The sequence below is a fragment of the Macrosteles quadrilineatus genome, unplaced genomic scaffold, assembly GCF_028750875.1.
Source record: "Macrosteles quadrilineatus isolate MER2022 unplaced genomic scaffold, UCM_ALF_1.0 Scaffold_4__1_contigs__length_99947679, whole genome shotgun sequence".
Lineage (NCBI taxonomy): Eukaryota > Metazoa > Arthropoda > Insecta > Hemiptera > Cicadellidae > Macrosteles > Macrosteles quadrilineatus.
In genome coordinates, this window is record NW_026542597.1 from 12,399,960 (window position 1) to 12,417,593 (window position 17,634).

Sequence of the window (17,634 nt, forward strand, 5' to 3'; positions counted from 1 at the left end):
ACTGAACTATCTGCTGTGTTTCTACTAGAATAGAATCATGGCAAAATTCATACCAAATGTATGAAAACAAATTCTTATTGTATCACAATGCTTTAAGCAAGTTTCAACGTTTAGCAAGAATCTCAAATATCTAATTATGGAAACAGCTGTTTGATTAAACCATTTAATCAATCATCAGTATTTAAAGCAAACAGTTTCAATAGAAATAATTTAAGGTAAAATATGAATTTTCTTTTATTTTTTTTTACTGTTTAGTTTTGTAGAACAGACTTTTCTGAACACATACATACCAAATTTTATGGAAGAAAAAAATATTTTAAGTTATACAGCGACTTTTATACACTCTTACTTTAGCATGCCCAAGGGTCCTACTACTACCCGTGACTGGGGGTACTTTTGTCGTTTTTCCGAAAGTCAAGTGGTTTTAGTCAGGTACACTTTCCTTCCTCAATTATAATCCAATTTCAATAAAAATTTGTGTGTGTGTTCCTCATATGATACGGAACAATAATATGAATCAGTTTCCATGACAACCAAAAACCTTTGAAATAAAAAAAATATTTTATGTTAAAAAATTACAAAATATTTTATAAATTTTTTAAAATCATACTACAAATTTAATTTTGTTCAACAACTTTTTTTACTTCATATTATTGTTGGTAATAATGTATTAAACTTAGTAAAAAAATTTCAAGTTGATAGGTTAATATTTGTAAAAGTTATGTGTACCTAAAAACTGTCATTTTAACATGGGCGGGATAGGGAATACTGTGTCACCTTAAATACATATAGGCATAAATGCATGACATCCATTGAATGAGACTAAATTTCCTAAATATATCTGAAAATCTGTATTTCAAAAATGGGGTTTATTATAGATATAATCAGGAATATATCTAATAACTAGCAGAGTACCCGTCCTTCGTACGGGGTTGAAATATAAGTATAAAATGCTTATTGCAGTTATACTCAAGCTTTGCGTTTGCAATAAGGGAGGACACAGTTTGATAAAATTTGCTTTTTTAAATTTACAGTATTCTATTGTATTACACATCTACCATAGCCATAATGTTCTACCACTTCACCTAAACAATAGAGAAAAATAAATTATCAACAATTCGCAAAATATCACAAATTATTCATGAAATGAAAAACATAAACATAACTGTAAACAATCCTACTTTGACAGTTCTCATTGCGAATCACAGTTTTTTGTTGCTGCTTAGTTCAAATTAGCTGTTTTCATAAATGCAAAAAAATATATAGTGCTGCTCCCTGTTGGTAAATCTTATAACTTTTTAATGCTTTTCCATATCATAGAACCAACTTTTTAAGTTGAAACAGCTGACTAAATTCTTTAATTCCCTTTAAATATGAATACTCATAAGGTTAACATGGGGAGTTACAGAGCCACTGGGGCGGAGCCCGAAAGGATTTTTGATATAAGAATATGCCTATATGTTAATCGGGAATGTAAGCTATCATCATGCCAAATTTCAGCCCAATCCGTCCAGTGGTTTATGCGTGATTGAACTTCAAACAAACAAACACACACACAAACTATCACATTTATAATATTAGTAAGATACATTTTTATTGGTTTCTAAGTAGCAATACACATTACATTAGAATTAATTTTGTTTATGGATTAAGTGATTTTTATTTAACTTTATCCCACATAATTGAATAAAATTGAAAAAGATTGAGTAAGAACAGTTTGTGTAATATAATAACATATATTGTAATAATAACATTTTCAAAACTTTTCTCGACTACGAAAATTGTTATCCATGTTTAACATTTACAAGAGTCGAAAAAATATATGTTATACAGGGTGACCTGTAAGCAAACAGCCAGAGACTCCGGGAAATAAGAGGGTTTTAAGGGTCAAAGTAATGATAAAATTAACAAAACCTTTTTACATTGCATTCGCTCACTGAATTTAAAAATAAAATCACAAACAGTTCGTAATTTAAATATAAAAAAATTGCAGCAATTTTGAAATTTTAAATTGAACCAAATTACATAGATCCATTCTACTTTACAATACCAAATTTCATAAAGATCGGTTGGAAAAATTCAAACAAAGAAATTATCCACACAAATACAATGGCGGATGTCAGGTCAACTAAACAATTTTGAAACAAATATCCTCTTTTCCCATGGTACTATTTCCAGGAGTTTGGCTATTTATTTACGGGAACCCCCGTATTCTATTAAAGCGAAAGACAGTTTTTACATACAAGAATAGACTGTGTAGTCTAAATCGTTCAACTCTAAGCGTTTTGCATCTGCAAATATTTATCAGTCCAGTTTTGTATTCAAGCATAAGGTTCACATAATGTCTTGGTCGTATAGTGTCGATGGGTAAAATTGTATTTACTCAAGAGCAGCTTTGAATATCAATGCCTTCGCGTAACATGGGGAAATATAATAACCGTATCGACAGCATCGCCGGTGTGTCGTCTCGCCTAGCTGTTCGAATCTTTTATTTTAACTGTGTTATGCGTTTTGTTGTACTTTTAAAGACTTTCATGTTTACTTTCTACCCCTATATAACGTATGGAGAAAGTATTGTTGGTGAAAATTAGCGAGTTTGAGTTATAGGGTGAAACATCTGTTTTGAGTTATCCCTGAATGTCTATGTGTGTCTGTAGATGTTTGTTAATAAGTGTAGAGCTACAGAATACACCTGTGATTATGATGAAAGCTGTAATGTGCTAATCCATAATATCTCCAGGCGTAAAAAAAATTAATGGTGATTTTCCCATAAAACCATTATATAAAGAAAAATCTTATTTTCCATAGACATCTCAATCGGTTCTGATCAAAATATAATATTTTATTATCCTTTTAACACTAAACAGCCCCCAATGCTCTAAACATTACAATACAAAAGTTATTGCACCCTTTGTGATTTTGCAAAAAAATATCATAGGTACTCCCACCGCTTACCCAAGTGTTGCTGACAAGCTAATGGGAGAAAGTTTGAGTCAGTTTTCTGATACAGTTTAACTGAAAATTATTTAACATGTTTAATGTTTGGATTGAAAATCCCATTCAATGAAATCCTAGTAACCAACAGGATGCAAACCCAAGACATTTCTGACTGGTCACTCGTGTTTTAAATCTTACTTTTCGCTATACTACAAGGACTAATTATTTTTTTATTTACAACGATACACTGGAATTTGTATTTATTACAGTTAGATTGGCCATTTTTAGGTTTTTTTTCTATTTTAAGCTCAAATTAACATTGAATGAGGAGCTTTAATTGTTGCATATTGAAACAGTTGATGAACCAATGACAAATATTTCTTTGTTTCTATCACGCTGCTGGCTGAGACACAAATTTCCCAATAATAATGAGCTAACCATATTTAATTTATACTTTTCATTGGGTGACCATATGTATTTGTAATTTGTTCAACAGCTGATAGACTATAAATATTTACGTATATTTCACTAATTAGATTATCATACCTGTTTCGAAAACTGCATTTACGTTTCAATTTCCAAATAATATATTGTTGGCGAACCACAGCTGATTGGTGACGTAGTTAAGCCAATACCACATTCGATGGCGGATTAATATGTAATTAATATGAGATTGAGCTCATGTGATGCAGGTTGAGCTGTGCAGCTTAAATTGTTTAAAACGTTATCTAAGTACTTACGATACACTGTTATACATTATGTCTAAAATATACATTAATAAAGTAAAGGTATCAATGATGGAATATATTATTTAAATTAAAATACATATAATAGCTGTGTGTCTTTAAAACTCGAATATAGTTTCATGAGCCTATTACTATCGATGTAATATTACTTTTAATTTATTTTTTTATTTAAATTTCAGTAAATAGTAGAGACTAACAGATCCTATATTGTACAATTGGCAACATTTGAGTTTGACATAATTATACTTTTAATACTTTTTTTCTTTTCTTTTTTACTTTTCAATGAAATGGCGACCATACAAAGTAGGTATTTTAAGCCAAGTATAAATGGAGATGAGTGTAGGATGAGTGGCATGGTCTTGTAGTCTTGTTAGTGACTAAGGCCGACATATTTCTTAGACACAGCTGTTAATTAATAGCCCATACAGCTAATGGTAACTAAGGGACCTACAGTTTATAGTGGAATCCGAACCACATTTTTGCCTTTGGTATAGTTACGATCGAACTAATCGGTTTTGCTAAACGTGTCTACAAATTTTAATTAAAAAATTTAATGAACTTTACGACAAGAGTGTCACATATATAGTTAAAGGTACTGAACAAGTCAAACGACAATTGAATTGAAATTTTCGTTGGTATGTAAACTAACAGATCTTAAATAGAGTAATATCACGGTGGATAGAAAAATTTAATAATTAAAGTACACTAGAAAGAAACATCTGAACAAAACACCGGTAAAATCGAATACAGAGTATATGTGAAGTAGTCATTTTACTATTTTATAATCACAGCTTTCCTAACACGCAGGAACCTATAGTGAAAAAATATTTATATTATCAGATCTGAACAAGTTTTACAATTTAACACTACAGATAGAAAAAATGAGCATTCTGTCTCGGCTAGTTCCCTGAGGTTATTAATCTTCTTCAAGATATTTCATTTCTTTCTTTCAGCCTTGCAAACATTTTACAACACATTTGTTAGAATTTACAGAGTTAATACTTTTTTCGTCCTATTATATTTATTTTTATTCATACTGTTTGTATTAATAATATTATTTAAATCGGCAAATTTAATAACTTATTCTCAAATTAAACATTCTTCTAAATGACTAACAAAACAATTGGTATCCTTTTAAATTTATAATAACTCACGAGCATAAAATAATCAACAATACTTGCATACGCAGAACATTTATCACATTGTATAAATACTTATGATAAACAAAGCAAGAATATGATATTATGAATAGTTAAAAACATGCATACTTCTGCATATTTAACAACAAAAAACATTAATACACTTTGGAATAAAACCCCACTTACAGTTTAAAGACGATTAAACTTCAAACTAATAGTGCTTAAAGGCCCTGAATCACTTACTGAATTATTTAATTTGATTTATCTGTCCTATTAATATAAAAAAAAATAAATAATATAAAATGAATAACTCAATATAATGAAAAATAATAAATGAATTATACTTTTGGCGAACTTACAAATATATTTAACAAAACGAATATTTCATACGTTAAATATCGCTTATAGATAACAGAATTTGACATTTTCAATTTAAATGTCAATATAAATATATCAATATTCCCATCTCTATTCTACGTGACGGCTGGGTACAAATGTCTCCGATTCCCCAATATCAATACAGATGCCAGGCTCCGAATATTGTCATTCAAGAACTGCTACATTCCCTCCTAAATATTCCAGGATAAGTTTCCAAGCTGTTCGGCGACTATTTGGCTCTAAAACACTATTATCAGATCAAGTACTATCATTGAATATGCATCTATCCATCTATATAGGCCTACTCGATATAATAAATGAGTTTTCTTTGTTAAATTACTTTTCAATCGCTCTGCATAACCAATGTTTACGATTGAGGTGTCATTTTACAGATGATTATGACCCAGTGGAGTGACGAGTGGTAACGAAACTGGTAATTTCTTTTTCTCCATAGTGCAGCAAAAACGGCCGTTTTTAATGCATGCGTTACGGGTCTAAAGTAGCATTTTTACTCTCTAGCGAGTAAAAATCATTTTTAGTCTCTAGGGAGTAAAGCTGGTGTCAACTCAGTTGTAAATTTTGATTGTTCACAAAATTCTATTTTTTTATTGCAGTTAAATTTTGCCTTATTGCAAATAGTTAGACCATACGCATATCAATAGTATAATGTACACTAACACAATCGTAATAGACTAAATGAAAGAATAACTTATTAAACCACTGCATATTTCGATTTGCAAATTAAATTGAAAAACAATCAGTATCCATAGCATTCCAATAGACAATTGTTTTAATTGTGACTACTGCCTAGCAAATATTATTTATTATTATTTTTGCTGATTCCTCAATTTTTTTCTTTTTTAACCTTAAAGTTGTAGTTGTGTGGACTGTTGTGCATTATTAGTTTGATGAATAGTGGTAAAGAGTATAGTGTGGTGAAAATAGCGTTCGTACGGACCGAAATGGCTTTCGGCTCTATGTACTACCATACTACGCTCCCATTGCATATGATTTATATCAAGCTCGCATTAAAGTGGTGCTGAACAGTTTTCTTTACAACTTTAAATGTAAATTTAAATCAGAACCGCTGATCTTTCAGCTAAATGTAGTTCCAATGATAAGGCACCGAACCCAAATAAGGTAACCAACTTTTTGTTCAATGTGATATTATTATAAAACATACGATTTGCTTGAAGGTAGTAAATGCTAATGAAGTTGAAGCAAAACGTAGAGAGTTGACCGAGAGTTTGATCCTTGGTTTACTTAGTAATTAATCAAACTTGGTTTCGGCCTTGACAGGCGGTGATTAATAATTACCCGATACTGTAAACCAAAAAGTGTTCTCGTCAAAAATAAACCTAGTAATTAAGTCTAGTTGAATTTCTATATATTGAAGTGTAATGTTTTAAGTTGCCTTTTACAACTCAAATCTGTGGTATAGTACTATCATTTAAAGGTCACTAGTTCAATCCTAAGCAGGGCAAATGTATTGCCAAGATATATTTTTTTAGTTTGTATATTACGTTACGATATATCAGTTGGTCTACGTTAGATATTAATTTGGGGTTTGGACATAGGCGTAAAGAATTAGACTTCCCATCTATATTGACCAGCTGTAGCCAATGTGTTAATAAAAGAGAATGCAGTTGTGTGAGCCAGTCACAGAATGCTCTAGTGTCTAAAATTCTATTTTTTACCTTATTCTTTGTTGATGGGTAACAACAGTTGCTATAATTCATCATAAGTCATTCCCTAAGTTTGACTTGGTTAAAAAGATTGTGTATTTGGTAGAATTTAGTAATTTATATCAGCGCAATCTGTAGGTGGCTCACATAAACTACGACGATTTGATAAAAAAAAGCTGGCTACAAATTTAACATGGAGATGGAATGTCTATTGAGCTGTTACCTTACAAAAAAAGAAAACAATATTGGTTTTAAAATACCCAAAATAAAAAAAAATAAGTTAATAGACTTAAGTCACAGCAATACACAACTTCACTGTTCAGTTTTTAAACAGTTTATGATTTTACATCTTTTTTGGTTTACATAAATGGATAAACTTTGTGATTAGGTTCAAAACCACCCTAAAGTGTCGTTATAACAAAGTATAAGTGGTTGGTGATTGGTGGGACTTGAACTCGAGCCGAAAAGTCAGGGGTACTGTACACTACGACGTGATCTTGATTAAAATGTGGAGAATATATTTGTTTAAATTTCACATATACGTCAATTAGTTAATTAATGCTTTTTGTGTACTTCAAACCACTGAGGGAAAGATAATGATGTTCCCAACTCAAAATCAAAAGACGCCCCTCATACCCCCTAAATTTAGTCATAGTAAGACTCAACATATTTTTAAACAAATTACACTAGGCTTAACGATGAGCTTTACTTCAGTGGAAGACTGTTTAAGAGTTTTTAAGCTTAAACAAAGAATATTATGCAGACATACTTGGGTAAGAAACTACAAGTTCGGAGTGCATAACATCTGAATATCAATGTATGAGACAATACACGGGGGAGGGTTGGTACCATATACTCTACCATACTTTATAATGGGTCTGGCGTTGTGTTTCTGTCGAGTAAGAGTCCTTGGAGGCTGGCGGCCATCTTGGATAATTTCAAACAGCTGAAGAGCTATTTATCGTCCAAAAATATGTTTTTCAAACTCCAAAGTGATTAAGTATTTAGTATACTGTGAGATTAGAAATGTTCTTTGTAGTTTTGAACTGTTCTCCAAGGGAGTCCATAAAATCTAAAGACCATCTTGGATATGCCCACCATTAGAGCAATGTTAATTTCGTTAGTTTCAACCAGTTGCTGAAGAGCTATTTACCGTCCAAAAATATTTGTTCGAACGCCAGAGTGATTGTAATATAAATATCTAGTATACTGTGGAATTAGAAATTGTCTTTGCTTTAATTGTTTTATGAGCGCCTAAGCTCCAAGGACTTTAAGCGTTGTAAATATGATTGAATTTGTACTTTGATTGTGTTAGAATTATACATGCACAAGCAATAAAAACATATTTATTTCATCCTATACTACTGACATTTGGTCGAAAACATTTTTTTACTTTTTCCCTTTAGCATTAAACTTAAGTAGGCCTACTCGTTAAATCTAATGTTATTCAAATGGGGAATAAATATGTATTTTTATGAAAATGTTTAAATAAAAATCCAATCAGACAAAAATATTCGCTTAGTCGGCAGGTTTTGCTTCGGTAGGGGTATTTTTGTTAAGTATTAGTGACTTTTGCCCTGAACACATTGTATTTTTGGCAATAAAATAAATATATTATTATACTATTACAAATTAATCGTATTATTCACATTTCGAATCGAATTTACCCAGCTATTGAAAAGGGGGCAAAAATTACCATAAATATAGAACTACAAGCGGGAGTAGATCAGACTAAAACAATACAGCTTAAGTCAACTTCTCTTATATACCGTTAACACCTTCACGTGCATATAATGCTATGCACAGTATTACGTTACTGAGCACACCCAGTACAATATTCCTAAGTCACCTAGGTGTCTTAACGGCGTTTGTTCATACAATCCTCATCGATTCTGTATACATTATCATTGTATCATAGAATATCACTACAAAACATTTACACTACATTACTGTTTACTGCTTGAACAAAACTTTACAGCTTAAACAAATAGTTCTTTGAACTGGTCTTAACTAAATTGATATTTATTTTATGAATGAGTTACAATGAAATCATCCTAAAGACTATACAATTCCCTTCAATTTGTCTTGATTATGTTTTTGGTTTCGTTAAAACTAATATTGTGATAGCAATATTTTAAAGAGACGTAATATCTTTTACCTAACCCGCCATGTTAAACTTCCCTATTCCAAGCGTGGTGTATACAACTTATTTACTTCTCGAGTGTTGCAAAGTTGAAAAAACTCACTCGGTGAGGTTAATGAAACCCATTTAAATAAAATTGAGTGCTTAACTTAAAAAATATACCTCTATGGAGCCAACGACGTTCAACGCTAGAAATCAACTGTGCGCTTGAATTTTATTGTAATGTTTTATAGCTTTTGTTTGTAAATGAACGTTACTGTTAGAAGATGAGTGAAATGGATAATGAAAAATATTGTTCGTTACCTCGTGTATATTGTCGGGCCAGGTAAAATCTTGTACGTTACACGTTACGCAAGAGCGTGTTTACATCACGCAGGTAAATTGTGCAACGAGCTTCCGCTCGTTGCACAACATTCACCTGCGTGATGTAAAAACGCTCTTACTACACTTGTAAGGTAAATAGCTATTAACTAATTACTACTTCTATACAGGGTGTTCAGTAAGGAAACAGCCAAACTCCGGGAAATAGTTCTATGGGCCAAAATAAAGAGAAAATCAAGTATGAATTGTTCTCAAATAAAATCTTTTTATGTCAGCTAAATTTCCGCATTTACAGTTTTTACAAAAAAAATTTATCATTGCATTTTTCCAATCGATCTTCATGAAACTTATTTTTTTTAAGGTAAAAGGGACTACGTCAAAAACTAACTTGGTCCAAACTGAAATTTCAAAATTGTGGCCATTTTTTTATTACCTAAATTACTAAATGGTTGTTTTATGAAACAACGTCAACATCACTAATTGTAATGGGAATTTAAAATGTTCAAACGTCAACAAGTTTAAAAATATCGGATATTAAATAGTTAAAAAGTAACAATGTTTACTTTTACAGTCCATACAAAAGGTGAAGCTGTCAGGGTGATTACTGGACACCCTGTAGGGACTAATTGGAGGAAAATGTGTTGGTTCAATACCGATAAAAGACATAAACTTTAAATGGTTTGTAGTTGGGCCCAGCTGTCTTTGAAAACTGGACTCAAATGATCTTTGAACCAGCTGATCTTGTCCAGTAAAGCTATTTACTACGTCGTATGCATATATTCTAATGAACAAAGGAGTATAAGGGAGAACCTGGATATTTATTCATGTACAACAATAATCAACAACCATCTATAAGTATAAAAGAGGATGTTTGTATACATATATATATTTGTTTGGCAGTGATAAACTTAGACACCGCTGAACCGATTGCCACGAAACTTGGTACATACGTGTAGAATTTCATGGAATAGGTTTATACACCATCAATTTCGTGATCCGTCCAATCGGCTCCGCCCCAGTGGATCTGGAGTTTCCCATGTTAACCTTATGAGAAATGGAATTAATGAATCTTAACAGCTGTTTCAATTAAACAATTTGGTTCTGTTCTATGATGTTCAATAGCATTAAAGTTACAAGGATTACCAACAGGGTGCAGCACTATTATTTCTTTTACATTTATGACAACAGCTAATTTGCAACCAAAAGGTGAGTGAGCATAGCGAACGAACTTCAACCTGGAGGCAAGTTAGCGTAGTGAACGAGCTAACCTGAAGGCAAGTGAGCGTAGCGAACGAGCTAACCTGAAGGCAAGTGAGCGCAGCGAACGAGCTCCAACCTAAAGGTGAGTGAGCGTAGCGAACGAGCTCCAACCTAAAGGTGAGTGAGCGTAGCGAACGAACTTCAACCAGGACGTGATTGAGCCATGCGAACGAGATATTCTTGAAAATTGAGAAGTTAAACGGGGCAAAGCCCGCGGGTTACAGCTAGTTTTATATAATTTAAGATGTTATAAACAGAAAATAATTAAATTCCATAAACACCGACACTAAAATATTTGTTTCCTCTTGTCGACTTTTCATATGAAAACAGCGTATCATGACTCATCTTAAAAACAATTATTCTATTCTGTTTAATTTTTAATTACCCAATTATGTAGCTTATAAAATAAAGTCTACACCACTAAAAAAACTGTCGTTACAGAAAAACTGATTCTTATTACTTTACGTCACAGAAAACTAAACCAAGTTCAACCGAGAACACCGAAACAGGTTAATGTAATTCTGTTGGTGCACCGACATTGTTATGCATTTACATTGCACTGACAATGTAGGTAAACTCAATACCGCTGAGTTATAAACTCAAGCTTATCTCCGCTGGGTTGACTCAGCCATTGATAAGAGCTCGCGGAAATGAGGCTGAGCGAGCCCGCTTTAAACTAACATTCTAAAACCCTTTTAGCAGAAAAGTACAGTTTAAGAGTGCGCCATTTCATTCCTTAGTTTGTTTTCAGGATTGTATTATAGGTTGGACTTTTCTGTATTCCTACAAAAATGCAATGGTTGCAGTTTGTAAAATAATGTTTACTTTTCGATATTTTATCGATGTTCAATATGGAAACATCAATATGAAACATAGTTACGTTTCAGAAAATAGGCATAATCGTAATTCGTTGAATACAAGGATAAACTGTAACATTGAAATGACAGTTAGTATTACTAATTACCCCTTCCTCCTGTAGTGGCTTTCCCCTCCCACAAGCGATCAAAGAGTTGGATACAAATATCAGTAATTATAATAACTACAAGAATTTTATTTTACTTGGAGACGTTAACATAAATCTAAACGATAAAACCAATGCATATGTACAAGAATATGAGTCCATGCTGGTGTCATGGGGCCTAGATAGAGGTATCTGGGACAATACTAGAGAGGAAATAAGGCTAAATGTATTAACACAATCATGCATAGATCATATATATTACAGATTTAAAAATCCCTTTGAGAAAATATACACAGGTGTGATAAGAACCAAAATTTCAGATCACTACCCAATAGTAGCAAAAATTGAATTTGCGGGAGGAGGAAAAAGAGACACGCAGGTAGAAAAAACTAGATTAAATGAGCCGCTTTTGGAAATAAAGCTGAAGCAGGAAAATTGGACTATTACAAACCACGATGATGCAAACAAAGGTTTTGAAGAGTTGGTTTTAAAGTTTAAAAAGATTTACCAAGAATGTTCAATTACTTTTTTCACCTCAGGTGGGGGGCATACTGGGCAAAGAAGCGCTCACAAGAGAATCAAGCAAAAGGAATGGATGAACAATAAGATTTTAGACTTGATTAAGGAGAGAGACAGAATTTTTAGGCTATGGAAAGGGGACCCCTCAAACAATAGGCACAGACAACTATACAAAACCCTTAGGAATCAGGTAGTCAACAAAATAAGAAATACTAAAAATAACTACTATAAGAGATTGTTCGAAGATAACAGTAAAAGCACAAAAAAGATATGGGAAAATTTAAACGGGCTACTAAACAGAAAGAAAAAGACCAGTATTGATGACACAGTTAGAAATGCAATGGGAAGTATATTAAGTAAAACAGATGTTGTGAGTAGCTTTGCTCAGTATTTTATTGATGGAGTGGACAATATCAAACATGATTGTATTAATGGTAACAGACTCTTAGCACCACAGCCAGAGTTTGATATACAACCCCTACAAAGCCTATATATACCACCCGCTACTACAGAAAAAATCAAAGCAATAATTAAATGTATGAACTCAGATAAATCACCAGGTATCGATGGAATAAGAATGAAGGATATAAAGTTAGTAGCTGAACACATATCAGAACCACTATCAAAACTTATTAACCTATCAATTTCACAGGGAACTTTTCCAGATTGCTTAAAGACATCAGTAATTAGGCCTATCTACAAGAGTAAAAGTAAGAAAGAATTCCAGAACTACCGTCCAATAGCAATTTTACCATCCTTTGAAAAAATTTTGGAGAAATATATCTTGAATTACCTATACAGTTACATAGAAAGCAATAACTTTTTGAGTAGAAAACAATTTGGCTTCAGAAAGAACCTCAGTACAGAACATGCCCTAACAGAATTTGCAAATACCGTGAACAACATTTTGAATAATACTTGTCATGGATTAGGTATATTTATAGATTTTTCTAAAGCTTTCGATACAATTGAACACTCAAAAGTAGTCTCAGCTCTTGAAAAACTAGGTGTGAGGGGCCCCTACTTGAGATTATTTGACAGTTATCTCAAAAACAGAAAATTTGTAGTGAAAGTAATGAATGAAATTAGCGATGAAAAGGATATTAAATATGGTGTGCCTCAAGGGAGCCAAATTGGACCAATACTATTCATTATATACATAAATGACCTACTAAACAGAATTACAAATTGTGATATATGGGCATACGCTGATGACATCCTCATTTTCTCCGGTCACAAAAATTTAAAAAATGCAGTTGAAAATTTACAGGACGATTTTAATATACTCAATAAATGGACACATGATAATGGTCTAATTATTAACGAGCAAAAAACTTGTATCTTGCATTTTCACCCAAAAAATATCAAACTAGAAGGGAGTGTAGTTATAAAGTACCATGATTGCAACTGTTTAAAGGGCTTAAAAGGGTGTAACTGTGCTGACATAAAGGTGACAGATAAAACAAATTATTTGGGCCTTACAGTAGATAATAAATTAACTTGGAAAGATCATGTTTCTACGTTAAATAGAAAACTAGGCGCATGTACTGCATTGATGTACAATTTAGGAAATAAAATTACACCAGAGGTTAAGATAGTTGTCTACAAATCTTTGTTTGAGTCTGTAATGAGGTATGGCATTAATGTGTGGGGAACTGCTGCTAATAGCCATTTAAAAATTGTAAATAGCCTGCAGAAAAGATGTTTAAGGGCATTAGGCCTAAGGGGAGAGCATAATAGCCAAGATGATACTAAATATAGTATAAACAAAATGCTAACTCCAAAAGGAATCTTTGTATACAATGTTTTAATCCAGCACCATGGAAACAGTTTGTATAAAACCAAACCACATAGGGTAATACATACAAGGAATGTTATAAAATACAGGACGCCAATACCCAATACTACGTATGGCCAAAGACTGGCAGAGTATTTGGTGCCATACCTGTTTAATAGACTACCAACGGGGATAGAAAATATACAGAACCTAAAGGCCTACAAAATAGCAGTCTCTGAATGGCTTTCAAGCTGCGACCTAAACTTACCTTAGAAATTAGATCCCCTGGCCCAAATGATCTGATTCAGGCAAAAATGACTAGGCCTAGGTGGCATCTAACAATACACTGACACAAAATCACACTAACACAGACACTTTTACAAACACTAAATAGTATTCCCTACACCAACACAGACAAAAACCAGGATTTCAATTAGGCTAAGGCTTTGTTAGGAAACAATCATAATACTATGAAGATTAAGCACATTAACAAACACACATCAAACCCACTATGTTAAGGACACAACACTTAAAACATTTTATAGGGAAGAAATACAATTTCTGACGCTTTATAATTGTTATTATTATTATTTTTCTCTGCTTTTTGTGAATTGTGAGAATGCATGCATGCATGGGCGTTTCACAGTGAGTGAGAGGTTATGTTCGTTCGGTGGTTCGGTCAAACCAAACGGACTAAGGTTTCAGGTTTTTTTTTGTTCTTCTTTTTTTCAGTCAGCTCAGCTCGGCCGGCGCTGCCAGTGCCAGTCTGCTGTGCAAACAAACAAACAGTTCAAACATGGTCTACGAACCATGAAAAACAAAGAGGACCAAATATGAGCAATCCAAAAGAATTCCGTAGATTATAAAGAAATATTTACGTCACTACATTTTAGATTTTTTAGTGTGCTGCCAACTACTTTGTTTTAAGTTAAAGTGCCTGCCACAAACCGCCGTAGAAATATAGGACATTAAGAAATCTTTGTTCAAAAAAAGAAAAAAAAATGTAAATTATTTGTTTGTTAGCCTTATTGTATCAATTGGACCTCACCGACAAGTTTTATAAACTTGGTGAGGCCAGGCTGTTGTAATTTTCAGAATAAATATATTTGTATTTGTATTTGTATTTGTAATAATGTAATGTTTACACAATAGGCCTACTAAGACAAATTGAATTTATTCATTTTGCTAAAATTTACCATGATATCTGGTAGAACATATTTAATTACATGCAGTATAATGGATATTCATTTTGTCTACCTAATGGGTGACTCAAGAAGGGGCGTTTTGTGGCTTCCTGACTTCTTGCTGAGTCTCTACCATGTTTACGTAATTTCTTTAAAATATATTTAGTTTACCCTAGCAAAATTTTCCAAGCCTGTTTATGAAACTCAAGTCTGACTTTTACCAGCATACTTTCTTACTAAGATGGACACTCAAACTGTAAAAGCATTCTTTGTCTCGCCAAGAATTTTCCTCCACCCCAGTCTGCCTTGAATTGTCTCTTAATCTTTAAAATTTTAAACTTTATAGTATGAAAATCCAAAAACTTGTTTTGGAAAATCGAAGTTTTGGTAACTAATTTGAGGTAATAGTAAAGGAAAATATTTGAAGGAAAGTGGAAGTTGTTCTTACGTATAATAAATTTCAACAAGTCATGGGAACAGCGCTTTTTTACGATAAGATCACAAAGATAGTTATTTGAAACACAGATTCAAAACTGAACAACTAAATAGCACAATTTCCTGAGAGGTCATAAAATTATAGAGTCCATCCTTCGACAAGGCTATTATAATCTTTAACCATAGATAAAAGGAGTATAGACATTCTTAACTTCTTTTAATCTATGTTTTAACCCATAGTTTTAAATTGCCTTGTTGATTCATTAACTGATTCATTGCACTAATTTAACTAGCTTCGATTTTATTATATTGTTCTAGGTACATTCTCATATCCACTAATGAAACTGACTGCCAGGTGATAAAAAATCGATTTCCTCCCAATTGACCTGGGTAATGTCCTGTGGTACGTTGGATAGAAACATTCTTAAAACTCAAATTAAACTTGCACTTCTATAGCAACATCTGTTACTATTTTTCTGTTACTGTTGTTATTTTTTTTAGTGTTTATTTTTTTGTTACATTTGTTACTATTTTATATGTTACTACTTAAAAACCAATTTCCTGAAAACAGTTTTAATAACTGTATTATTGTTCAATGACTTGGTTCATAAAATTTTTCACAAATATCTTACATTGAATAATCTGTTCATGCTCTATAATAAAAGTGATCGAAGTTTATCTAAACAAAATCATCTTTAAAATACAGTATAGAAGATTAGAATCTCATCCACTACACTAACGAAATTTTAATTGAAAATTTACTATAATTGACTTTAATTGATGTACAAATTATCATTTACATTCAATTAACAAAGGACAAACAGTTTCAATTTCGGGAATGATATGATAACATTGAGGTATCTAATTAAACTGGCAGAGTTTTGGTTAAATTACAGCGGTATAGCTGACAACAATGCCGATATACGTTCATCTTTTGTTTATTCTACTACAACTAGTATTTATTATGTACTCGTCAGGCTATTTCAACTATTTAACTTAATATGTAATACATCCGCCGCAGCAAACCTGCAGACTAAGCGAATTTCAATTTGGTTGATTAGATTTTAGTAGGTACTTGGGGGAAGGGAAACGTTTTTTATCAAATTTTAATAGGCCTAGTATGGGATGAAAAAATATATATATAACAAGCAAACTGCAACAGTTTTCTTGTTTTCCATAAAAAATTACATATGATTTTAACATACTATTTTGGAATTCTCTCCGAGACCTATGAAAAAATGTAATGGTTTTTTTACCCTTGATGGTTTTAATGGAAGTTGGTTATTTTCATGTTTAACGGTAAAAATTTCATGGTTAAATTCCTTAAATGGTTTGCGTAATTTGGTCAGTTTTGTTAAATAAGTTAATTAATATTTAAACCTTATTTCGCATCCCGTCTTTAAAGATCAATATTTTTGGAACATGAGTTAAAATGTTGTTTCTTCATTTTTTTTAAATTACTTATTGTGAATGTGTTCAATAGAAGCCAACATTTTTACACAATCCAAACAAACGTTTAAACACAATTTCAAATTACACAATTTTACTACTTCAAAGAGATTATCTGTTTTAGTTGTGAAATACGAAACATCACAAATACGACTAAAAATGTATAATATTTCAATATTACTAAACTACTTGCCGAGTAACTCACTTTGATTTATATTCTCATGATACATTTTAATATAAATTTAATTTGTCTTCTATTCGCTTTGGTCGAACAAAGAACATATTTTACGAGTTAGTTGCACTTTTAGAAATTGCGAATTATCATCACTAGCCTTTACAAAAGTCCTTACTGAATTTTAGCAGCGACATTTTAAATTATTGTTAGTAGGGCTTATTTTATTGGCTTATGCCTTTCTACATAGGGAAGGTTTTCTATTGCGTTACACTGACTGTATAATATAAGGTAGGTTCTGTACCTTATGAGTGTGTACTCGATACAATTTAAACTCAATAAATTTAATTCAGTAAAAAATTACCTAGTGGTTTATATTAATCGAAAATTTAAATAAAGCTACAATTGTCAATCAAGTATAAATTTTATGCATTCAATGTGTTGGAAATGTTAAAATATGGATCTTAGCTGGTATAAAAATAACTAACTCTATGTTTGAAATATATTAACGTAAATTGCATCAAAAAC